Source organism: Phodopus roborovskii, unplaced genomic scaffold (genome assembly GCF_943737965.1).
Source record: "Phodopus roborovskii unplaced genomic scaffold, PHOROB, whole genome shotgun sequence".
Taxonomy (NCBI): Eukaryota; Metazoa; Chordata; class Mammalia; order Rodentia; family Cricetidae; genus Phodopus; species Phodopus roborovskii.
In genome coordinates this window covers 16,906,259-16,933,349 of record NW_026126540.1, presented here as the reverse complement: position 1 = coordinate 16,933,349, position 27,091 = coordinate 16,906,259, and positions in this window count along the sequence as shown.

Here is a 27,091-nt window from a genome sequence, read left to right as displayed (position 1 = left end):
TCTTCATTGTATTTAAAAGATAACCTCATCTATGTATTTAGAATCAATTTTAAGACTTTTAAATAGAAAAATTCTAGGGGATGTACCTTAGTATCAGAGCTCATACCCTGTATGCACAAGGCCTCCAGCAAAAACTCCACAAATCAGTTTCATTAATAAATTTCAATAATTAGTACGAAGCATTTTGAGATTTTTAAAATTGTTTTTTAATTAATCCAAATGTTTCGACCAGAATCACATTAAATTCTAGGCAAACTGACCTTGCCTAAGTAGTTGTTTTCCTTTACATACACATTTATTTTTAGCAGTGTTGTTACAGAAATGTATCATTTATTAACTTTCCATTCACATCTTTAATTCTTTCAAGCGATTTGCTTAGAACTTGTAACTTCCAGTCATTTTGTTCCTCACTGCGTTATTTTACTTCTTCTACATTATATATAGTCAGTCTTTGGAGACTTTTTTTCCATATGGAGGAAGAGTTTGGGAACTCACACTGATGTTAATGACGGACAGTAGCCAGGTTGAGCTGTGCAGACACTACTGCGGAATGCTTTCCATGTGTTTAGTTTTTCACTGAGCACAACAAACCTTTCTAATTGGGAGCATCAAAACTGGCTCATGTATTTCCTTGTAAGAGATCAGGAAAGTTAATAAAGAGAGGCCCGTGAACTTAGGTCACAGAGCTAATGAGAGGCCAGGTTTGGGACTACTTGTATTGTTTGTATGTCTAGCCACTAGGCAGAAGAATTAGACTTAGCACAGAGTCAATTTGGAGACAAGCCTCTCTGACTGAGTTATGGAGGCTCAAATAACTTGAAGTGATCATTGCTCAAGTACTGGAAGAAGAGAAAGCAAAAAAAAAAAAAAAAAAAAAAAAAAAGTATCTATTGAGAGCCCTATGGAAAATAGCTCTAGTCACCTATGTCCTAGTCTTTATTGAGACATGTTTCAGTGTGGCAATTTATCTTTTACATAAAAAGTCAACTCGACTGTATTCTTGGCTTCATTATTCTCAAAAACTATTAGTCCTTTTCTTTTTTAATGCTCTGTATGCAGCAGGGGCATCTTGTATTGTACTTTGTAGGCTAGAGTGTGGTACTGTCAGGATATAACAGAGGCTATTTAGAAGTTTATGGAAAATGTTAAGTGGTTCAAACCCAGAGTCAGGAACTGCGTGTCCATTCAGACATCAGTTAGCCTTGGCTGCCGGGTGGTATAATAGCAATATTTTAATTTGCTGACTTAGAATTAGGACATGTGAAATTTAAAATGAAAGACGTTTTAGTTATTATTTATAAGGTGTCCTTTACTAACATATTCAGAAATACTACCTGCTACTCCTGTTTTGCACGGTGTGATCTTGAACTTCAGTTTAGACACATAATTAAATTACATGAATCAAACACATTCATGACGTTGGATTTCTAGGGCCTAACAGTAAACAAGATGGAAAAGATAGAAATTGACTTTAATTGTCAGCCTAATTAAGATAATTATGTCTCATATTTGTACTTCAAGATGTATTTCACATCTGGTGCCATGCTTTCCATCATGGATCAAGAAGTGGTTAGGAAGCCGATATTATCTAAGCTTTGTTGGAAAGGAAAATTAAGTGATGAAGAAATAAGCCAACTTAATTATGGACAAGCATGTATTTAGAATAAGAATCTCCACAGAGATTTTAGGGTCAGGTTCTGGGCTCTGGGAGTCAGAACAACTTAGGCATGGTCACCTGCCCTCAAATAAATACCCTCAGACCAAGCAGATAAATGAGCACGAAAATCAGAAAAAAATAGAGTCATTCAATGTGGCCAGATTGGGAATAGGATAAAGAGATCCAGTGACCCTCCTATCCACTTCCCATGTCAGCATGTAGGGTCTTGAGGTTTAAATAAGAGCAAGAGGTACACATAACTAAGTGGTCCTGATGAGGATGTGGTCCTGCCTATTACTGAGTTACCATTTTGTTGTTCCAGTCTCTCCTGTAAGGTGGTCTTACAAGATGTCAGAACTGTGTGAAATCTCTTCCTGGGAGACAAATTCTCACCTAGATGGCATCAGACTTCACACTTTTCCTTTTTCTTGCATAAGATCCCAGGGGAAATTCTATTTTGGGGGGGATCCATTGTCTTGATAGCCTGAAAGCTTATCTCTTCTTGCCTAGAAGTTACAAGGGGCAGAACCAGACCTTAAATTTCTACTCTTTTCCAGTGACCTTCCAAATGGCCATGTGTTTGAAAGAAGATGGTTGGATATATAGACCTTTAAATGAAGTTAGGTCATCCCTATGTAATGTTTCCAAAACCCAAGAGCCATAGACATCTAAAGAAAAGTCAAAGTACCTGGAGTGAGAAACCTGTTTGTTGGTCAGGGGGATCCAAGTAATTCACAAAACATATATAGGCTTTTGCTGTAGCCTTTGGTTGCCTCCCAGAACAATAATCTTAAGGTCATAAAAATGTATACATATGAGAACACTAAATGTACTCATAGATTGTAGTTATATATTTATTTGTGTGTATGTAAGAAAAAAGAGAATGAGGGGTTGTGAGAAGGACTGAAGTGAGAATGAATGGTGTAAATATAGTATATATACACATGAAATTAAAAGTACATTCAATTTAATTAAAAATTTTAAGCAGTATAGTTAAATTTAAAATCAAGGTGTCTTAAGCAAACATAGAAATCAACTCAATAAAAGAGGAAAAATGGAAGCAAAGGAATTTGAGACAAACAATTTTAGCAGATTTTTGAAGTTTGTACTGCTATGTGCAAACTTTAATTGGGTTCCTAAGATAAAATTATTTACCTTGAAATAAAAAGATTATCAACTACTTCTCTAATTTGCCTTTTATATATATGAATAAAATAATAATAATAATAACAATAATAATAATTTGTTTAAAAGTTTTCATGTAAGCCATATTATATGATTCAGAAAAAAGTGTTGCTCCATGGCATGCAAATATAGGGGCATGCCTTTTCTTGAGGCACACATATGTTAATTTCTACTATTTGTCAGTAACAGGGGCCTCATGAAGTGTCTTGCAGTCCATCATGGAGTGTGGCAGTGCACATTGTGTTCTAAAGAAATTACTCTAATGGGACTTTTACAGTTCAGGTTTAAGAACTTTTTTTTTCTTTAATCATCTCATCCATTATACTACCCCATTAGTTAACTCTTCTATGTGTGGAAAGCCTGGCTAAGATACTGGGATCAGATAGTACTCACAACTCTTTCCGACATTTTAATGCCTTTACATATTTGCCAAGCAAATTACTCACATAGTATTTATTTCAGGTTTATCAAGGCACTGATTACAAAGCAGTGTGTTGTATATTCCAGACATAAAGCGAATTAGGGACAACACAAAGGGCTCTGGTAAATTTCACTTTGGGTTTCCTCTGCTCCTACCATCATCCCTCTCTCTTCCAGTAGCTCCAGTATGTCTACATTTTCAGAATGATCTCTTTCTTAGTGCTCTCTACAGAGGTTTCATGTTGTTTGGGGCTCACAGCCTTCTAACCCAGAGGACTTTTCCCTGCAGAACACCTGCTTTTTCACTCTAGTCTAAACAGCCCAGCTCATTATCCAGATGCCAAGGGGCTGGTCTCTCAAATGCTTTACTTTAGTTTTTTTTTTTTTTTTTTTTTTTTTTTTTTTTTGAGACAGGATTTCGATATGTCACACTTGCTAGCTTGGACCATGGTATGCAGATCAGGCTGGTCTTGGACTCATAGAGATCTGTTAGCCTCTACCACACAGTGCTGGGATTAAAGGCATGTACCACTACTACCTTGCCTGAAGAAAAACACTTTTTTCTTCCAGTGGGACATAACATTTGAATTGCCATGTTTACAGATGAAGAAATCAAGGCTTAGGGAGAGAAAGTTAAAAAATGGGAAAGGACAGGCTCTTTTGGCTCTAAGAAGAAAAACAAAAGTTCCCAGAGTTTCCAGAGATATGTGTATCACAGGAAACATTTCTGTTTCCCACGCCCCATTATTCCTCCTCCCTTGATTAAAAATGAAGGAAACACATGAGTAGGCTTTGTTAGACTCACGTTTTACTGTTAAACCAACATCACTGAAAGAGCAGAAGCATGTCCACCACCAAGCCAATGGCACTTGAAGTGCTGTGCTGACGTGAGCAAGATGTGTACAGAAACATTGGTTTGGTTTTTTTTTTGTGTGTGTATGTGAAGAGTTTGCCCATTTTGAAGAATAATCTTTCATGTGTAGTGTCTTAAGTCTCTTTCTATTTTATCATTTCATCGAACTGTGCTATAAAATCTGTGCTCCAGCCTGGCTAGCCATGTCTGTGTAGGCTTTGTTCCCACAGGGAATTATCCCTAGACATCCCAGCTTACACAGCATCATTAACCTGGAGGCAGGGTTAGAAGGATAGCTACCAATCTTTACTGAGTACCACTTATGTGGGTGGCAGAGGAACAGATGAGGTTCCATGTCTGTGTTATTCTTAGGGTTTTGTTTGGTATGGTTTCTGCAGTACCTGGGTTTGAGCCTAGCTAGGACCTTGCATGTGTATTAGGCAAGCACCCTACCATTCAGTGTCACCCTCAGCCTATGAATTTATATTTATGACTGCATGATTTTTCTTAAAGCACATAACTCAAATTTACAACATGGCTCTCATGACCTGGATCTGCTCCACATCTAATAAAGACTGAATCTACTGCTTGATATTCAATGTCTACGTTCCTAGATGGTAAGGGAAGAGAGAAGGGACAGCTGGTTGGTGGCTTGGCTTGGGAAAGAAGCTGGAAAATTAGCCTCCAGTAATGAGCTTTATCTGCAAAGAGGGTTTCATGACAGTGGAAGTCATCATTAGGCCTTGAGGTAGGAGAGCATTAGAGACAACATGAATTGGATCTTACATTTGTTCAGGAAGTAGCAGAGGTTCCACACCACATGTTGTAGTCTGGGATAGCTTGTGTGACAGGAAGCATGAAGGAGCCATAGACTGGGTAGCATCATAGATTAGAGGATGTGAAGGCACAGCACAACTCTATTCCTTATCTCTTTTTCCCCCTGGAGAGCTACAGAAGGGCATGGCCTACTTCTTCAGGCCATTGTTTCAGGCATTGATGCAATTGTTTTAAAGTTTCAGGTCCATGATATAACAGTAAGTTTTTAAAGACTTGTGTTGTTGCTGATGAAAATAATACCTACTCCAAGATGCCCTACAGGGCTATAGGGTAACCTTCTGTATAAAAGAGAGACAGAGGGAAAAGAGGATAGAGGAGGTAATAGAGGGAGAGGGAGAGAGTGGAGAGAGAAGAGGTAGGAGAGAGTACGTGCAGTGTGTTTCAGCTGCAAAGCAATGCCTAGGACAGAAACCACCAGTGCTGTTCTGTCACCTACTCCAGACTCTGACATTATACTTCATACTGCTCCTGTTGTTTTGCTTTTGACTGGTATTTTAAATGTATGAAACCCGGAGATGGATTTTTCTAGTGTCCACTCATCTGCAGCTGTGAGCAAAATGAAGCCATCAGTCTGTTGAGAGTCACCATTCCCTCTCAGTGTCTGGCGTGGCTTAAAGGGACTCATAAGTGACACTGGATTTCAGATTAGAGAGCTCACAGTCCTCAGACTCTCCCAAATCCTATTAAGCATAAAGAGACAGTTATACGCAATGATGGCTCTTAGCTGGCACATACAACCCCTGGGGAATCATGCACTAGTTTTGTATGTGAGTCAACACAGGAAAGCAAAAACTGTAGTTGTGGGAACTCACCACTACTCTGTGTCGGGAGGAAACTACACTGCTTGACAATACAGCTCTCTTTCCTTCTCTCTCTCTTTCTTCTTTTCAAAAGGACCATGTGATTGTACCATCATGCTTCCTAAAAGAGGTAAATGTTCCCTGCTTGTCTGTTTCTCATCCATACCCTGGGAAGATGAACCTGCTTGCTGTCTGCCATATGCCTGCCTTATAGCCCAGGGAGATTAAGAAAGGACTTAGTCTCCAGTCCCTGTACCACAAACAGTTAAAGCGAGAACCAAAGGAATCAGAATGAGTATAGATTGAACGAGTCTAAAGTCAGCAGCAGTATTCTTCATTGCAAATTCATTGTGGGACTTGGGACAAAAGATGCTTAATGCCTTTAACTAATCCATTTTCCTAATGCGCCTAAGGATTTGGGACCCTACAAATCCTGAGTCCTTACACTAATACAATTCTGTGTCTGTACTAGTGAGAATCCTGGCTTCTCGTAACAGAGTCCTTATGTGAACTTGTGAAAGTAAGTCAAAGGAATTAGTTCATGTCCCACCAGCCGGAAGGATGGGGTGAAGCTGGCTTTAGGGGCCAGAGGCTAACTTTAGGAGTGTCTGACTCAGATGGCTTCTCATGATCTCCTTACTATACCTACCAGTGGGAAAGACAGGTGGTCTCTCATTTCCTCCCTAACAAAACTGTGGTATTAACAAGGGTAAGGATGGCTTTAGAAGTGTCTAGCTCAGCTGGCTTCTCATTATCTGTCTCCTGTAGCCTAACAGTGGGAAGGACAGGGGTGAAGCTGGCTTTGGGGGTGTCTGGCTCAGGTGGCCTCTCATTATGTCCATGCTCTGCTACAGAAACTAGCCTGTCCTTCCAGCTGGGAAGTAGTCCCCAAGAGTGCTAAATGTGAGATAGGAGAGATTGCTCAGCAGTTAAGACACCTTTGACTCTTCCAGGGGACCCAGGTGTGCTGGCTAGTTTTATGTTAATTTGACACAAGATGGACTCAACTGAGAATATGCCCCTACCACATTGGTCTGTGGTGCATTTTCTTAGAGACAGAGGGTATAGGGCCCAGCCCATTGTGAGTGGTGCCACTTTTTGGCAAGTAGTCCTGGGGCACATAAGAAATCAGGGTGAGCTAGGTGTAGTGGCCCATGACTTTAATCCCAGCAGAGGCAGGTGGATCTCTGTGAGTTCCAGGACAGCCAGGACTGTTACACAGAGAAACCGTCTTGAAAAATGAAAAAAGAAATCAGGCTGAGCAAGCTTTAGTCAGTAAACAGCTCTCTTTCATTCCCTCCAGTTCCTGTCTCCAGGTTTCTAACCTGGGTTCCTGCCCTGCCTCCCTCAATGATGGACTTATAAGCTGTGAGGTGAAATACATCCTTTCCTTCCCAAATCTTTTGGCCATGGTGAGCCTGGAGTCATTAAGCCTCTGCAATCTGTGACCAAACTGTAGTGGTGTCTTGCTGGTGAAGCTGTAACAGTGGCCACACCTCTTTGGGTGTGGCTTCGGGCAGACAGAAGAGAAAAGAGGGAAGATGAAAGATGAGGCATGTCTTCTCTTCCCGAGCTCTTCATGGCCACTCCAAGTGCCTATGTTTCCCAGAATTCTCCTTATCTCCTAGCCTGGCCTATATTTCCTGCCTGGCCAATCAGCCAATCAGTGTTTTATTCATCAACCAATAAAAGAAACATATATACAGAAGGCCATCTCTCATCTTCAAGCAGTTCTAAAGACTAATGTGCTCAGCTTTTTGGTTACTCCTGTGCAGTGATGGGAGATCCAAACACCATCATGACTGCTGTTACAGAGCTTAAACCTGAAGTTGGGAAAGAAAAGCAAATACAAAGAATGGAGCTCCACTGGTAAATAGGCTGCCAAACACTTTTAGGGAAGGATCTGAATCTTAAAGTGGAGGTACATGGAATGTAAAGGAATGGACTAGCTTAGTAGTGTCTGTCCTCACATGCTATTCCCAAGCCAGTCATGACCAGCTTGTTAGACCACCATTAGAATACATAGTCTTTCCTCTTAAACTTTATGAGTAGGCACTTCCCACTCCCATACATTTGTCAAATTTTTACGTCTAGACAATTGTTCTTTAATGTTGTGTTGATATTTAGACATTTTTCTTTAGAAAGTTATATTATTATAGTAAGGCATATTTTGGTGCTGGCCACAAAAATGATAACTTAAATCCTGTAGTCCTATGCTCTAGGAACACAAGTGGCCTAAGACAAAAACCAATCCACTATTTTTTCCCTCAGGATCAAGGAATAAGTAACTTACCCTACACTTTCTCTGAGGTACAGGTGGTCCTTCGCATAGTACATGGAGTTTGCTATACTGTTGAAAGTGGGTGGTGCTTCCATTCGATTGTGTCAGCATGCAGATGTGCTTGTTGGTTTTGTAATCTGAAGCACATGCACAGTGACTGGTGAAAAGTAATTGCAATAAATCCTGGCTATAATCTGGGTGTCTCAATAATGCCACATTGCTGCTCTGAATTTACTTGTAATACCGTTACGTAAGAGTTTATTTTCAAACTGTTTTATTATTTGCTGGCCCCTAACTACTAGGGGCAGGGTGATTTCACTGGATCTTCTACTGTGTGTGTGAAGTCAAGACTCCCAAGTGAATTTGACCCTCTTGTTCATTTGATGAGCATCTACCCCTATGGAGGTAACTAAGGTTTCATACATATTCTCTCAAGTCATTCTTTCTGCCAATAGACAACATGTATGAGATACAGTTAGTAGAGGGCAACGATTTACTGTTAAAATTGGATTTATCCAGTGTAATAAAGGAAATGTCACCATTTACAATTTGGAGAGAAAATTATTTTGATTGCTTAATAGCATTCCTTTTCCATGGCATTTAAATGCTTCCACATTTTAGGGATTTGATCTACAGCCATGCTGCACAGGGAGTTTTAGTCTGGTATAAATAAAAATTTAAAATCCTATTATCGGATATAATTGAGGAATATATATTGAGAAAGTGACTGTTACGGTTGAAATGTACCCTTGTGGCATAAAATAAAAGAAGAATAGTGGGGGGGGGCATAGGGATGTTACAGCTACATACATCAGGAACATCCAGTCTGACCTGGGGAATCCAGGGAAGTGCTACTTCAAGTGCTAACAGGGATACTCTTGTGGAAGCAATTCTAGAGGACATAGCATCTGTGAATATTCAGAGGTGACAAGGAGGCTAGTCTCTTATAGCTGCTGCAGAGAGGTGAGGTCAACTCAGGGAGAGGTGGTAGGGAATCATAGACTAGAGGAGCCCAGCCGAGGATGAAATTAGTGAGACCAAGAGAAATGGGTAGTTTGAAGAGGGATGGGAAGTAGGGAACTAGAACTTATGAGACTTTTTTGTTAAGTTGACTTGAGGAACATCAAGGACCACTGTGGACATGAATGAGGTGTAATGCATAGATTGAAGGAATATGGAAGGGGAAACAGAGTTGGGTATCTGTGGGACACTTCAGCATGTCTGCATGGTATGTGAGACAAAGCTTGGGGAGACCCCAACATGAAGTAATACTGATTTCAAACCAACATGCAAAGGATTTATAAGAGGAGGACATTCTTCAGAGAAGGCTTACAGAGATCCACCAGGAAGGAGAAGAAATCCTGGGAGAGAGTGCCAAAAAACAAACAAACAAACAAACAAATAAACAAAACCCTCAAGAAGTAATTTCAAAATGGATTCCATAATCATGATGTCAAATGCTATGCAAAGGCCAGGTAGAATGAGAACCAAGAACTTCTCTTTGGGTTTTATAATAACAACATTGCTGGTAACCTTGGCAAAACCTTCTAGTTAACTGGCAAGGGTGGAATCCAGACATAGTTTGGTTGAGGAATGAGTAGGCAATAACGGTGACAGCTGTCTCAACAAGAATGTCTGTGAAATGAAGAGTAAGGATAGTGAGTGATTAGAGGGCAGTTTGGGACAATTTCAGTTTTTACTTCATATGGGTGGGAGGTGACTGAATTAAAACACTGATGATGTGAAGCTACCAGAGGAGAGCAAAACTTGAAGGTACTGATGGGAGAGTAGGAGGAGGCCCCAAGAGTGTGGAAGATTATGGGGTCCACAGTCTGGAAGAGGGAAGGGTCCTGTAAAAGAGAGGGGGAAGTGGCTTCCAGAATCTGCTAGTCAGAAGTGCTTCCTGGTACAGAGAGCAGACAGCCTCTTAAGCAGAGACTCATTTTTTTCTCATGGGATAAAGAATGCAAGGGATGCAGTTGCAGACTCTAGCCCTTTGCAAGTTACCTGTGTGAGCACTGGGGTTAGCATCATTGTGTTTGCCTTCTCACATGGCCACCTGCAGTTGCAAGGGAAGCATCACCATGCTCATGGTGGGGAAATGAAGGGGAGAAGAGCTGGAAATGGCAACTGGATCAGCTGAACAGCAGCATCTACACAGCATTGAAAAGCTGGCAGTAGGTGTGATGTTTCTGTTTTCTTCGAAGCTGGAGACTTTGGTTTTTATTGTTTTGGGTTTTTTGTTTGTTTGTTTTTTGTTTTGTTTTGCTTTGTTTTGTATGAAGTGAGAAATAGAATAATTGACTGTGATTAGCTGTGATAAGAACAGGGAAGACCCTCTATGGAGGGTTTGAGATATTGAGGATGAAACAGTGAATCCTGAGGCACCCCAAGGATGGTTAAGAATTAGTGTTTCTTGGGGACATGCCTGTAGGATGCCAGAATGCTGTTCCCTATAGCATATCATAGTGTTCAGGTACAGAAAGTGATGCTCCTGTTCCTGCTCTTGTTTTTGGATTTTGTCAATGGAATTCAGTTTGTTTTTATGATTACTTGATTACTGATTAATACCATATAAATCATCAATAATTTGTTTTTACATGTGTCTCCTGGATTTACATATGGTAATGTAGAAGGTATCATTTATGTGCATTTTCCAGAGCTCTTTATTTTGAAAAATGACAAATCTACATAAAAGTTGAAATGATGATGTGATAAGTCATAAACATGCATTTTCATTAACATTCTTTCTCTCTCTCACTCACACACACACACACACACACACACACACACACACACACACACTTTTCAATCAAAAGTATCTAAAACTTTAAAGTGTAATCAGTAGGACAGTGTCAGTTATTTCTGGGCTATCTGTAGCATCCTCTTGGGTAAGCACATCACCTAACTGCATCACATCTTTGTAGAGTTAGCATAAAAACAGGCTCTGATATTTTATAACAACCTTTGCTTTTAATCTTTCTCTTGTCCTCAGAATGATTTCCAGCACAGTCTTCAGGAGTCCATTGGAAACAAGGTTTCTTTCCTTTGACCCATCTTAATAGGTTTTGGAGCATCCTTTAACAATGGGGCTCAATGGTGAGGTTTACTTCTACTTTGTCAGGGGTTTATCGATATTTTAGGCTTTCACTTAAGATGTGAACAAAACATACACTATCTTGTATATGTTTACATACCAAAACTTACATTTCCATTGACTTCTGTCATCCTCTCATCCTGGTGGTCAACCTTTCTGGCCTTCATTTTCGACTATGACTGAGCATTGTCAAACATTCTACATACATCATATTTGAGTTCACATAGTAAACCATTACTTTCATTGCTTGAAGAAAAGTACTACTTGATATCTGTATAGACAAAGCAGCTCTTTTAGGGTGTATCAGAACTGTTAATAAAATATAACTCAGTGCCTGAAATGCAGGTATTCCACAAAGAAAATTTAAAATTTGCAAAAGTGGAAGCACTGGGATTGTTATTCCTGGAGGGGGTTACTGTAGGTCAGAGGGTTTTTCTGAATACAAACATAAGCCCTTATCAAGGGACTGCACTTCTAAAACACATAAGTAAAAGGACAGACAAGGGCACGGAGTGTGTACATTGAGGCCATTTGCCAAGCCAGAGAGCAAGGCTTGATGTTCAAACAGGAAAAGGCTTCTTAAGGGTTTCTTTGATATCATTACATTTTCAGCATACTTTAATCGTTTAAATAAATAAAACAGGGTAGTGGTGATTTAAGTAATTTTGTGCACATTTTTGCCATTCTGCAATATGTACATTCACACAATAGTGAGACGCTGTTTGTTCTTGTGGGAAGGCCCTGTGTGGCGTGGTGTATTGACCTAGTTCACAGTCTCCCACATGGCATGCCAGTTTCAGGACTTTTTCAGGCTCACCTGCCTTCGGCAGCATCAGCTAGAGTAGCCCAAGAACAAGCATTTTCCCACGATGGGCCCTGGCCCCTACTGTTTTGGTGAAACACTTGATGCTTTCAGAGTTGGGGTCATTTCTGATTAGGAAGAATGAGGACACAAGTCTAACACGAAACCCATGTGCCTCCATCCTGGGCTATCTATCATCTTTGGCAATGAATGCAGTCCTGTTCACTCTACTTACATCAAAGCTGGCTATGGACTCCCTGGAGTGCTGTTGCTTGTCCCTGGCCACCAAACCTGACTGGAAATGCTCATGACTGACTTTCCAATAGTGTCTGACTGAAAGTGGGGCCACTGACCTGGGCCTTACTCTGCTTCTGGCTCACAGGCCCATGCACTCCCTGGCAGGGCTAGGTGACCATTTCTTAAATTCATTCTCCTGACTCCAATCATCTCACTTTGCATCACATTTCATTGAGGTAATGGAAGAGAATTTCCTTCCTGCCTCTTTCATAATCTGTAAATGATCTTTTGGGGTTTCTTGACTATCTTCAATAAGCAAATCTAACCACCTTTCACCAGTTCTACTCCATTCATCCACAGTCACTCTTGCAAGTGTCTGGCAGTACTCACTGTTCCCACCACTTTGTATGAACCTGTAAGCATGCACATGTGCACACTCATGCACACACACACATACACACACACCACACACACACTACACCACACAAACACACTATACACACACCCACACACTATTATCATAACAGCCAGGGTGATCATGTGGCATCAGTCAGATCTCATGTCCTCTTCTTGGACCTCCTGGCAGCAAAGACAAGAGTATTCACAAGTTCCTTACTCACTTTCCCGACTTTTGTTCTGCTGACATCCCCAAAGCTATACAACTAGTTCTTGTTTATTAGCTCATATAAAGTGCACAACTGCCCTTAGTACTTGCTTGTCCTTCTGCCAGCAACCTTTTTCTCTTTCTCATTGATTTCTTCTCTTGTGTATTCAGTAGCAGTTCTTCCTCTACAGCCCCCTCTTCTCCCATGCTTTTGCTCCCCTTTGCACCTTTCACCTGACATTTCACTGCTTTTTTACCTGTTGCATCACCCCATAAGAACGCAAGTTCAATGCTGGCAAGAACTTCTCGTGGATTTGTTTTCTTCTGACCACTGCTGTCTGTCTCAATGCTCAGCACTGTAGGTGCCAATAATTAACTATCTAATTAGTCATTTGTCCTAATCTTTACTAGTGTTTCATCATCTTTAGGATTTTTTGGGGGGGTTAATTTTATTTTGAGGTAGGGTCTCATGTATCTCAGGGTTGCCTTGATCTTTCTGGGTAGTTGAGAATAACCAAGAACTCCTAATCCTCAAGCCTCCACCTTCCAAGTGCCAGGACTACAAGCAAGGTAGTACAGGTGTGTACTACCATCCCTGGCTTATGGGATCCTGGGAGTCAAACTCACAATTTCATGCACAGAATACAATCCCCAGCCCAATATTTCAATGTTTAGATGAAGTTAATAATGTCATTTAAAAATAAAATGTTCAGACAAACTTTAAATATTAATTGTAAGAGCAAACATTTTAATATTTTCTGAGCCCAATTTCTTCACAGCAAGCATTTTTTCCTAGTGACTAAAGCTATAATGAAGGACCTGGGTGTGGATCTCATTATGGGGAAAAAAAAATCTCATTATGAAAGTAACTTTGAGCTATTTAGCATTGGCAACCTGACAAGTTAATCAGATTTCAAGTACAAGACAGCTTCTAAGGCTCAAGAGGAAGACAAACATGGTGTATGATTAGTCTAGAAATGAATTTAGAGACAAACAAAATTTAGAGAAATTTCATTCATTTTGAATTTTTTCTAAGTCCCCAAATGATCTGATTTTTCTTCGTGTGTGTGTGTGTGTGTGTGTGTGTGTGTGTGTGTGTGTGTGTGTGTGTGTTGGAGGATAGAACCAACAGCTTTGCACATGCTAGGTAAGTGCTCTACTGCACAGCTACATTCCTAGCCTTGATTTGCCATTTTGACATATTTGTATTTGTATTGTAATCATGGCAGGAGAATTCCCAGTCGCTTCCAAGAGGCCACGTATTTACTCTGATTCTAACCCTCTGTGATCACATGGTGTCAGGAATATGTTTTGTAAAGGCAGAGTTATTGGAGGAAAGCAAGGTGATGTTCTTTGTTAGCTCTTAGGAAGTCACTTTTAAGGGAAATGTCAGGCTGTTTGGTCTGAGATTTCAATACTACTCTCAGTACTGACTTCAAGGCTGAGTCCTTACCAGACTTCGTGTAAATCACTCTTTTGCCAGGCTGTCTGGAAAACACTTCTAGTTCTCAGAATTTGTTCTGCGTGGCACCCTGCATTGTCCGTACACAACAACTGGAGTTATTCTGTATTGGAATCCCACTGCCATTAACACAGATGTGGTTTGAGGGCCCTGCCCCATTCACTGGGCTCTCCTTCTCCCTCACCCCCAACTCAACTGCTCCTTGACCATGCTATGCCCAGACCTTTTGTTCTTTAGTCCCCTCTCCCTATAATCTCTTCTCTGACAAGTCTCATCATATGCTCTTTTGTTAACAGTATCCTCCCCTCTGCACACCACAATGAAGGCAGCCCCTCCCTGGTTCACTCTGTAGCCTCTTCACCCACTGTTTTTGTCCCAGAACTTACCAATGTGTCTCTGTGTTTCTGTGCTTATTGCCTGTCTCTCCCATTACAGTGTGAACCTGCAGAGTGTTGTTTCCGGATATGCTGACTCCTGTAGGGAGTAGGATCTGGCTTACAGCAGGTGCTCAGTAACTCATGTTCCTTGGATGGATGAATGAATCAAGGAGAACCAAAACTAATGGAAGAATGCAGCATCCAGATAGAGGGATGCCTTGGAATACTCTTGCTCATGATTTGGAATGCAGAATTCAAGGCATTTACTGTTTCATGACTCCCATACTAAAATAATTTTGGCTTTATGTGCTGGTAGATACCTAAAATCCTAGCACCTAGGCAGCTGAGGCAGGAGGATTACAAGTCTGCACTTAGCCTGGGCTCCACAGCAAGATCCTGTGAAGGACTCTGCTCAGTTCAGTGTCCTGACAACACCGGAAGTTTTCCTTTAGGCTGGAGCCAAAAGTTTAAAAGCAATTTCCCAGTAAGTTAGTAGTATAGACCAGAGGGGGGGACAGCCTTCTGTTCATCCCTTAAACAGTAAACAAAGAGAATTAGCTTCAGGCATAAACAACTCATTTTCCACTTAAAAGCCAATTTTGATTAAAACTTTATTTTATGTTTTATAAATCCTGAAATAGGAAACAAAAAAACTCACCACGCATCTTCTTTTAGATGTATGGTATGAAAGAGGCAGAAGTCAATTGGCATTATGTACATGCTAGAAATCAGTCTCAGATATAAATGTGCCTTGGTTAATGCCATATATATATATATATACATATATATATATATATATATATATATGAATGACTGGGTGGTGTGTATATTTGGCTGCTGATAATAATTTATGGATTAATTTAATATATTTCTTCTGCATATCTTGCTTGTGAACAAACATAAAATTCCATGTGACCCAGATAACAGAAATCTGCAGTGGGAACTCATGGCTAGGACACTGAAACTGAGTTCAGTAGCTGCAAATGATTTCACTAATAGAAAAGGAAGAAGACAACCCCCCTACCAATGACCCTTGTTTCACATTAAAATGACCGCAGTTTGACACTAACATGACAGCTGGTTTGAACAGCTTGAGATTTCAAAGTGCTTGAGTACATATAAATATTATGACTGATCGCATAAAGTGTTGGAAGACATTTTAAGAAAGGTCCTTGGTTTAACAGCTTGTTGCAGTTTCCCTTTTCAAGTAAATGAAAAACAGCACAATTTTTGTTTTATCTTTGGGGTTTAGAGGAGGTAGAATAAATACAAACATGAAGCTGAATTCAACAGAACCAGGATTGCAGGTTAAGGCTGGATGCAAAGTGCTTCTTTGTGTAACACGTCAGGCTCAGATTCCTGCAGTTTGACGACAAGGTTGGTTCTACTCCAGATTAACTTCTGTGACGATATGGCAACAGCAATAGCACAGAAAAATGCATCCCCCAAAGGTATTTTGTCTCCTACTTTATTTTCTGAGCAGAGACTATATGGCAAAGCGAGCATTTGGGAGTCAAAGGCATATGGGACACAGGTCCTTCTTGTACTTGGGACTCACACTCTCCAAGGCACACCTGCCTTCAAGCATGAGCTCCTGGAAATGGTTCTTATTTTTGTTTAATCATAAATGGTATACATTATTTATTTAGGGATTTTGTCCCAGTATTCTGTGGTCAAGAAAAACCTGGGATAACCGAGGAAACTATTAGGAAACTAGAGTGGTAAACAAAAGCCAGAAAGATATGGTTTGTTATTGGCCGAGATAGAGTAAGTTTATCAGCAGGACAGAGTTCAAGCAGAAGCTTTCCCATGTGACTCTGAACATTTCTCAATGCATTAGCTTCAATTAATGAAGAAGTAGGAGGGTGCGGCTCAGTTGTTAGTGTGCTAGCATACATGGGATTGTTCCTAGCATCATATAAACTGGGCACAGTGGCATATGCTTGTCATCTCAGCACCAGGGAGCTACAGGCTAGATTACAAGTGCAAGATCATCCTTAGGTACACAAAAACTTCAAGGGCAATCTGGGCATGGGGCTCTGCTTCAAAATGAAACAAACATAGAGCAGAAAATGCAGACAAAAAAAATAATTGAGAAAAATTGAGGTTGTCTAGGGCCATGCAGTTTAGGAATGACTATGAATTTGCAGGTAGAGGCTATACAGTAGATAGAATGTGGAGCCATTTCTGAGCAGGCAGGTGGGCATGGAAAGAGAAATGTGTCCATCGAACAAGCTGAGATGTGTGGTCTTAATTCTGCACTTCTGATATTTTATTTTTTTTTAATTTTTTTTCAAATTTTTTTTATTTAATTTTATATAACAAAGTCCAATTAAATGAAAACAAACATTTATACACAATATTTGGGAATTTGGGCGTCGTTCTTTCCAAACTACTTCCTGCTGGTAAGGGCTGATATTTTAAAACAGTTCTGTATGCAAGTGGCCCGGAACTCAAACACTATGGCAAAAGATCAATTGAGAATGAATTAAGCTTCCTGTGGCAGGAATCAGTCTCCTGCCCTCCTCCAGAAGGGGGCCACTTCTTACACATCCTTCTAGCTACCCTTTGTACAGAAACAAACCTTTAGATATAGCACTTCCTTTTCATATTAAAAGTAGCCTTCATAGAATGCCTTCACTTTCCACCCAGGACATGTAAGTCATAGCGTTCTACATCTGCCTTTATTTCCTAAAGAGCCCATGGACTTCACTGCTTCAGTCTTTCCCACAGATGCATTGCATGTGCCTCTGCCATGTCCTTTTGTGATGGGCATTCAGAACTGATAGACAGTGGGATGGGGTGGATGTGTGTGTTCCCGTAGTGCATTCCCTATGTCGTCTGTGGCTTTCTTTTGAAATAAGGTATTGCTACGTATGTAGATAAGGTCAGACCGGTTTTGTTTCTCAAATAGTTGGGACTTGAGGTGTATGCACTTAGCCTAATGTGTACACTTTCATTGAACCTGTAGTTTACATATATGTAGTTTACACTTTCAACATGAAAAAAAAAAAACCCTCACATTTAAAGGGCATGTTAATGCTTCCCTTGTTTCTGTAACAAAATACTCTGACAAAAACATCTTAAGGAAGAAGAAAAGTTATTGTCTTATAGTTCTAGAAGAATAGAGTCCATCCTGGCAGGAAAGGCTTCGTAGCAGTCAGGGAAGGCATGGTGACAAGAGCAGTAAGCTGCCTGGTCCCCGTGTATATAGAATCAAGACGCATCAAAAAAAAAAAAAAAAAAAAAAAAAAAAAAAGCAGTGAGTTGGGCTTATCCATCTATAAAACCCCAAATCCTACCCCCAGGAATATACTTCCTCCTGTGAGGCTCTACCTCCTAAAGGTTCTATAACCTCTCCAAACAGCACCACCAACTGGGGACCAAGTTCTCAAACACAGGAGTCTATGGGGGCACATTTCACATTCAAAACCTAACAGAGGCTTAGGATGTCATCACATGATTCTTTGCTCGGAAGCATTCTGTGTATTTCTTTGTATTTAAGTTAAAGTCCAGTCCTGGTTTCTATGGTCCTGCTTGGCCTGGGCTCTTGTCTTTTCAAAGCCTGTTCTGGTGCCACATTCCAGTCCTGCCATGTCATCTCTTTCACCTTGCAGTGAGACAATACATGCACCTTTGTTTTATTTTCTACATGCTTACAGAAATGCTTATTTCCTTTATGTACTTGTCCTCATCAACCTGTTACCTCATCACCAGCAACTTCCATAGAGACAACTCTAGTCTCATTTCCACTCCCTTATTAGTTGCTTTCACAGAAGATAAATGCTATTTATTTGTCTGCATTTTGGCTAGTATCTCCCTCATTACCACTGTTTATTAGCTAATAATAACAAAAGAAGCATTTTGTTGAGATTATACAGCTTTCAGTTCTAACCCACCATAATCACTGTGGTCTCCATATACACTCGACACATTCAAACATGCTCACCCCAATAGGTTTCTTGTGACACACTTTCTAAGGATTTAACTCAGGGCCTTGTGCTTCCGTAGACTAGGCCAGCGCTCTGCGAATGGGCTACACTGTAGCCTGCTTGCCATCATGTTTTATATGGCATTGTCTTTAATCCAGAATTTGGAGTTTGACTTTTTAGTTAGTAAAAGTTAGTTTTTACATTCTTGTTTTTTATTAATTATAAACCTGCTAGAAGGTATATATGAGCAGACAAAAATAATTTTTTTTCCTCATTTATAGCTCAACTGAGAGGTCTATATCTTAAGAGCACCCTCTGTGCATGTAAAAAGGCTTTCTATTTTTCTATACCGCAACTGGAGGTCTCTGGTTGTTAAAACAGGTGAGACAGTTTGTGCGCCCTTTAGACAGGTTTCTCTAAACAAACAAACAATTCACCAAAACATAACAGAACCCCAGGGATGGTGGCACTCTTCTTTAATCCCAGCACTCACCACTCGGAGGCAGAGGCGTGCATAAATCAGCCCTTTTTACATTTTTCTTCTTTTTTAAAGATGTATTTATTACGTATAGAGTGTTCTGCCTGAATGCCAGAAGAGGACACCAGATCTCATTTTAGATGGTTGTGAGCCACCATACGGTTGCCGGGAATTAAACTCAGGACCCCTGGAAGAGCAGTTAGTGCTCTTAACTTCTGTGCCATCTCCCCAACTCTGTAAATCAGATATTTTAACAAGACCGAACCAACTGAATCTAACTGGACTCAGCAAATTTGATGAAAAAAATTTTTTTTGGGTCTTAGCTTTTTTAGATGTGGTGATAATTTGCCCCTACTCTAGAAGAGTTCTTCACTGTTAAATCACTTCTGTCTTTACTTACTACTGCTTATTAACCATGGACCTTGAGTTTTAAATATATTTCTAGAAAAGCTGAGTGGTCCTATATGAAAATTCATTCCTCCCATTATTTTTGACCATCCTAGGGCTTCATAAGAGTTCACAAACTTTTGTAAGAAGGACGTTTTTGTGTGTATTTGGTTTTCTTCAGCAGTAGTTGGAGGGTGTCCAGTGGTAACTTTCTGAAATAAGCCCTTTGTGTACTCTCTCCTCACCTTCCTGCAGGCTCTGGAGGGAGGGGACAGGACAGCGGTGGTGATCAGTAGTCCAGCCTCCTGTCTGTGTTGTCCATTAGTTTCCCTGGGATTTACAGGCAACTTTGCTGTGTATCTTGAACAGTAGCTTACCTGTATCTGAAAGCCACAGGGACTTACTCATATAAGGGACAGCAGAATTGAGGGCAAAGTCCCTAGGAGATAAGTGACTTTCCTGGTATGTCTCATGATAGCACTTAATCACTTTTTTGCAGCCACCACTTTACAACAGGGAGACTTTGATTCATTGACACAGACATCTATTTGACGTCACATATAATTCAAGGAAGCTGCTCACCTCTTCCAGCTATCTTTTATCGTAGTCCAGCTTCATGGGGCAATTATTTCTGCTCATGGAGAGTGAACAGAGTCCTTATAATTTAGTGGAGTTTTCTAGCTGCTTCATGTTCTAGTATGTTGAGAGGAGGTAAGATATGCTATGTTTGAATTTCTGGATTTCAGTATGTACTGGTTATCTGGGGATGGGAGGGTCATGGGATCCTCTTTCTTTCCAAGTCAGATAAGGACTCAAAAGAGTCTCTGTTTATTCTTTTACCTCCCAGGCCCTGAGCAAGGGGTTCCCATCCATTCCTTTTCCCAAACTGCCGACAATGTCTCCTGTGGCCTCCATTGTGCTTAAAGCAGTAGTCCACTACTGTCATCCTCTGCCCTGGGTCCCGACCAATATTTAGTGTGCACAGTCAACTCTTACTTCCTTCACTTGGCCTCTGAGGCACTGACTTAGTGTGGGTGTTTCCCACCTGATTCTCCTCCACCTCTTTGGATGGCTCTCCCTGTCTTTCTGACTTCAGTAGAAGTCCAGACACGCATCTTGGTCCCTTCTTTTCTAGCTGCACTTACTCCCTTGATGGCCTCATCTTGTCTTTGACTTTAAAAGCCAGTAACATTCCAAATTCCTTTCCCTAGCTCCTGTGTCTGTCTTGGACCCCATAATTACATGCCTGCTCTCTACTTCAGAAGGCTATCTGGCAAACGTCTCATACCTAACCTGATCCCAGCTGATTTATCCCAATCATCTGGTTCTCCTCTTTTCGGTAGTGACAACTCAGAGCTTAAAGCCTTCATGCCACCTTTAGGCACTCTTAGTTTTGTGGTCTATGTGTAATCCATCTGGGATAGCTGTGCTGCTATCTTTAAACTAAATTAAGTCTGGCCATATTTTGTCATTGTGTAATGATTAACCCTTATTTTCAACTTGAGGAGATCTGGAATCAACTAAAAGGCATGCGTCTGGGTTGGTCAGTGAGAGAACACTCAAGAATTAATTGAGGGAGAAGACCAGTCCCCAGGGTGGTCTGCATCTTCCAGCAGCATATAAAATGGAAAGAGATCCAGGGAAAAGGGAACTGCTTGCCCACCTCTGCTGCTTGCTGCTGATGGTGTCAACGGTTGATGCATTGCTGTTGCATCCTTCACGGACATCAGACTTCAGCTCAGTGTGACTCAGACTGAAGACTTGGACACCTCTGGAACTCTTTCAGGACTTCAGCACCAGGTTGGGACTGCTGAGGCATTCAGCCTTGTGAGCTGAACAGCCATGAAGTGCTCAGCATCTCTAGTACATGGGCTATCATTGGACTACTCAGACCCTATCAGTCATGTCATCCTAGTAAATAAATCCCTTCTGTGTATATGCATGTATGAAAATGTACACACACACACACACACACACACACACACACACACACACACACACGAGAGAGAGAGCCCTGGCCAGTATAACCTGTCTCCCCTCTTTTAAGCAGTGATGACTCAGAACTGAAAGTCTTCATGTCACCCCTTAGCATTCTCTTAGTTTTGTGGCCTGCATGTAGCCATCTGAGATACTATTATTACTATTCTTTTGTTTCAGCTGCCTTCACCTCTGGTGGTAATTGCAACAATGGCCTTCTGCCTTGTCTCCATTTCTACTTCCCTACTACCATCTTTTCTCAGAAGAGTGACTCTTTAACCATGGAAGCAGCCCATGCCATTCCTTTCTTCAAAACCACCTGCAGCAAAAGTCCTTCAAATGGTCAGGCAGGCTCTGCCTTGTCTGGGCTGCTATCCTGGCCTACTGTAGGCACTCAGCTGGCTTCCTTCCTGTGTGCTGCTGCCTCCTGCTTACTTTTCCTCTCCTGTGCCTGCTCATGGTGCCCTCACTAACTGCAGGTCTTGCCTTGGAGGTCACCAAACAAAGGCCCTATTTCATATTGTCTAATGTCTTCCAGTACCTCAGGTCCCTTTTCCGTCTTATTTAAACCTGCCTGCCCATACATACTCCCATTCACACAGTCAATCCTGAGGGTAGGAAGCTCCATTGCAGCTTATTGCTGTCCCCTTGATACTGGGGGAATTCCTGATGTACATAGGCCCTCGGCGTGTTTCTAAAGTGAATGCACAGTTTAAAACTCTGCCATTTCCAGGCACCTGAGGTGGGGGTGAATCCCCCACTCTCTGTTGAGAGCTAGAAATGTACCAATACAAGAACTGTAGGACCAAGGCAGCAAACACTGAGTGGTGTAGCACCAAAATCAGAGAAAGGAACAAGAGTTGCCCTTGAGATCACAAGCTCATATTTTTATTATACTTAGTATGTAAAATAGAAATTAAAATAATTTGTATTAACATTATAAATAATGACTTCTCTCTCTTGTCTCCTTCCCTGCTTCTCTTTATGTCCAGATGGCCTGGAATTGGCTATCTATACCAGGATGGCCTCTGCCTGCCTCTACCTCCCAAGTGCTGGGGCTAAAGGTTTGTGCCACCATGCCAGCCAAATAAGAGATTCTTCTCTGCCCATTGTAGGCCTGAGAGAAAGAAACAATACAGCTCACAGGTGCCCCCAGTTTTTCTGTCTCAGTTGCATCCCCCGCCCCCACTGATAGAGTTAATTGCTAACCCAAGTCTGTTGTTTACTGTTCTTACAATACCTTTTCTACATATGGATTCTTAAAATACAACAGAATTCTATGTGTTTAAATGCTACAGAATGAACATATATATATATATACATATATATATATATATGTATATATATATATATATATATTCTTTCTTCACAGGTGTTACCTATGTTCACACACACACACACACACCTTTCAATTTCTGTATAACGTGTCACTCGCTTGCTCACTTGTTCATTTCCATTTATTAATTTCCAGTTTTCATTCATTTGACAAGCCTTCCAACAGAACTTTCTGGAATAATGTATATAACTGTATTGGTATTCTAAAGGGACCATATTCACCAGGCAGATATGGCTACTGAGACCTTGAAGTGTACCCATGAGACTAAAGGCTTGACTGTGTCTACTCTTAATTGATAGTTAATTGAACAATGAATGGAAAAGTACAGTACTGTCTCAGATGTGCACAGAAATCATCTTGGCAGTGCCCATTAGCTGCTGCGTTCTTGTTGTGGGAAATTTCCTAGAATAAGGACTCAGGCATCAGTGAGAGAGGAAGAGAGGAGATGTCACTGGTGGACTGAAGACAGGATAGCTCTTGAAATGCTTTGATACCTGGTCTAGTTGGTTTACTCCATTTATTTTCTAAAACTACAAGGTGGGACAGGCAAGCAGTATTTTACAGAAGGGTAAGTGGCAGTTAGCAGGCTGTTAAGGGAACAACCCATTGTTTTGGCCATTTCTCTAGGTCATTCTGTTCCAGCTAGCAAGTGAAGTCATGCTTGGCAAACAGGCAGTCCAAACAGCACTTTAAGTGACTCAATGAATCAGTAGCTAATAATTGGCAATTTTTGCTTTATTCTGTTTCATTCTCATAACAAATATATTGTGTCACATTACTTATTATCTTGAATAAATAACGGATCTGTATACATTTAAGACATTATTGTTATGTACTTACTGTGAAGTGAGATAGCAGTATAAGAACTTCTTTTCAGTAGAGATTTCACTTAAAAGGCATGAGGAGCTTACCTGTACAGGCAGACTATAAGTGATCTGGGAAGATGCTAGAGTTAATAAATGGGAAGTTAACTGAAAGTGAGACTCCAGCTTCCAGGAGGTCACCACCTATGATTGGAAAGATGTTGTGGTGATGCAGCTGTTGTGGGCTCCAACAAGCCACCCCTGACCCACCTCTGTAAGCCCTGGAGCCTCCCTGGTTTGCCAACCTGGGTTTCATTAGAATTGCTCCTTTGGTCTACGTTTGTGCCCTGTCTGGGGTGAAGAGATGTTTGTTCATAACTCCCTAAGTTAACATAAAACTCTTGTATATTTTACTGTTTGCTGTTTTCATTGCCACCCTATGATGGGGTTTAATCTTTTGTTCTCTTGCTTTTTCCCACTTCTGCTGCCTTTGGAAATTTCACACTGTGGCTTTTGTGGTTGGATCACTGTCTTTTACTTAGTGGTCCTGAGTTCTTCAAGTTCTCTTAATTCTGTGTATTCTGGAAACCAATCCTTTATTAAGTACATGTGTTACAAATTAGTCCCTCCTCGTTTGTGGTTTTGTTGGGTTTACTGGTAAGTAGGGTTGTTCAGTGTCAGACTTTCCCCATGATCTGCTTCAGATGTCTTCTGACATAAATGTCACCCATTTCTTCTCATTTTAAGACCTCTGTCTAACCTGAAACTCTGAAGCATTATTTCCCATAATTGCTTAGTGAAATAGTTGCATTTTCTTCATTACCTGGCAATATAATATTAGAACAAGAGTTTGGATTACAATCAATCCTGCATTAATTTTTCATTTTAACATTCACTTATTTATGTTGTGTGCATGCTGTTGGGGTGGTGGTTTGTGTACCACGATCCTCATGTGGAAATGTCAAGAACAACTTGTGGGAATTGGGTCTCTCCTTCTACCTTGAAAGTTCTGGGGACCAAACTAAGGTCATCAGGCTTAGTGGCAAGCACCTTTACCTGCCGAGTCTTCTCATCAGCCCTACCACACATTCTTGAAGTAAATTCAAGGGGATCACTATGTACATTGTAAGATTTAATTTGTGATTTTTATAATGTATTCATAAGGAAAATTATTATTTCCTTGATTTAGGTCTCAAGGTTATTTCAGTCTAACAAAATCTGTTACTATTTTATTCTTTAAGAATATTTTGTCAGTATTAATACATCTGCTGTGTAATAAATACATTATTACTGTGTGCTTATATGTCATGAAACCATACACTTGGTTTTATGAATTTTATTCATATTATGTATATGCATATACATAATACTTCCATAAAGTATTGTGCTGTAGAGGCCTGCGTGGACCCCTGAGGCACCTTGAGCAAGCCTGAAGCTGTTGGCTGGAACATCTTGCACCAGCGTGGTTCTTGGTACTCTTCTTGATTTACTAACACACATCTGCTGGGGAGGAACTAAGCCTGAGTACTTGCATGCTTGACCCTTGATTGTTTTCCACTGTGCTGTGAGTCAGTATATAAGCCCACTCCATCCCCTCCATAAATGACATTTAGCATTTAGCATTACAGCTGCACGAATGACTTGCTGTCTTATCTTTTATTTCATTCTCTATGCCTTCACCCTATTAGTGGAACAGATTGTAGCCTGGGCACTACATTGTGCATTTTAAGAGCTTACTGAGAAGCCAATAATTCATAGACTCTTGTAGCTCCTTAATTTTATTAAGAGAGTTAGTTAGATAGGCAAAATAAAACCAAAGGGGAAAAATAATCCATTCATTTTAGAAAACAAATGAAGACTTCATGATTCTTTGTTGTAGGTCTTTGTTGGTAATCTGAATTTTATCTTTTGAAAAGTGGCTTATAAGAAACCTGAGGGCTTTGTGGCTAAGGGAGGTCCATTATCACCACTCATTCTCTATGTCACATTCAAAGTTCTAAATAATATATTATGACAAGAAAGGGAAATGAAAAATATAGGGAAACAACAAGTAAAAATTGGGAAACAATAAGTAAAACTATAATCATTGACAAGTAACATAATTGCCTATGTGAAAAAAATTGATGGAATAAACAAATAAAAAATATTCATTTGACCCAATAGATAATGACAACAAAGTTTTAGTGTAGAAAGTCAATTTACAAATATGTGGGGGGAGAAAGGGAGGTCAGTATAAAAGGAGAGGGATGGAAGGGGAGTAAAGTAACAGTAGGACATCTGAAAAAGTTATAAGAATCATATTATTTATTTAATTGAAATGACATACAATGAACACACACACACACACACACACACACACACACACACACACGAGTTTAAATGAAGTCAGTCCATTTGTCCACTTGGGCTGGCAATGCTCCCATAAGAGCCATTAGACTGAAGAGGCCTAACTTAACATTAGTGCAGCCATAATAACCTACAGACCAACAATACTAAGACTAGGTCTTACCCTTAAAATAACCAGGAAAAACCACAGACTGTACCCTGTGGGGGACCAATCAGAATTGAGACAAAAAGTAATCCTTGCTCCAGAATGTTAAGAATTACCTAACACACACACACACACACACACACACACACACACACACACACACACACACACACACACAACTTCCTTACAGCAACCAATCCCTATTCAATCAGGAGTTCAATCCACATCTGAATCCAGGATTCCTCTACTACTGCCCCCATCTTTTACTCCTTAAAAACCCTGACATAGGTGAACTCAGTTCTCTCCTTGATCCAACCTCTGTGTTGGAGCAGACAGAGAGCCCAAGCTTGCAATAAAGGCGTTTTGTTTTTGCATATGAATTTGAACTTTTGTTCATTTCTGGGGTGGGGTGGGGTTCATGATGTGAGAATGACAAAACTATCTAACAAAAACCAAACTGCCAGATATGTAAAAAACTTTTCTGAGTTGTTGGTCAGAGGAATCCAAGAAATCATGCAAACAATATAGGTTATTGCTATTGCTCTTGATTTGCTTCCTCAGAGGCTGAAAGCAAATCCCTATTGCTGAAGACTCCATGCACTTTGGACACGATACCCAGAGCACCTGAGCTGGATATGACATTAAAGCCTCCACTCTTAGGACTAGCTTTCATAGTACCAGAGGTGTTATGTAAGATTTTAAGGGAGGGAAGCAACCAACAGTTCTACCCAGTTGTGATGCCTATGAACCACAAGGATGGCAAGCCTGGCATGATAACCCTAAGGGCACTTGTATGTTGGTAGTAACCAATAGCTATTTAATCGGATGTAAGGCCTGCTCAACAAGAAGGAAATCATGACTGGCATTGTAAACCTAGCCAACTACCTTTGGCTGATGGGATCATAGATTTGAAAGAACTACATTTTAAATATTTATCTTTATGTCCACAGAAAACTGTATCTCTTACCCCTCCTCACAGAAATTTCTCTTTGCAGAAGATGGAAGCCATTACAGAAAAACACAATTGGTTAAAATGCACTGAACAACTGACCATTGGGTGTCCTATTCCAATTGG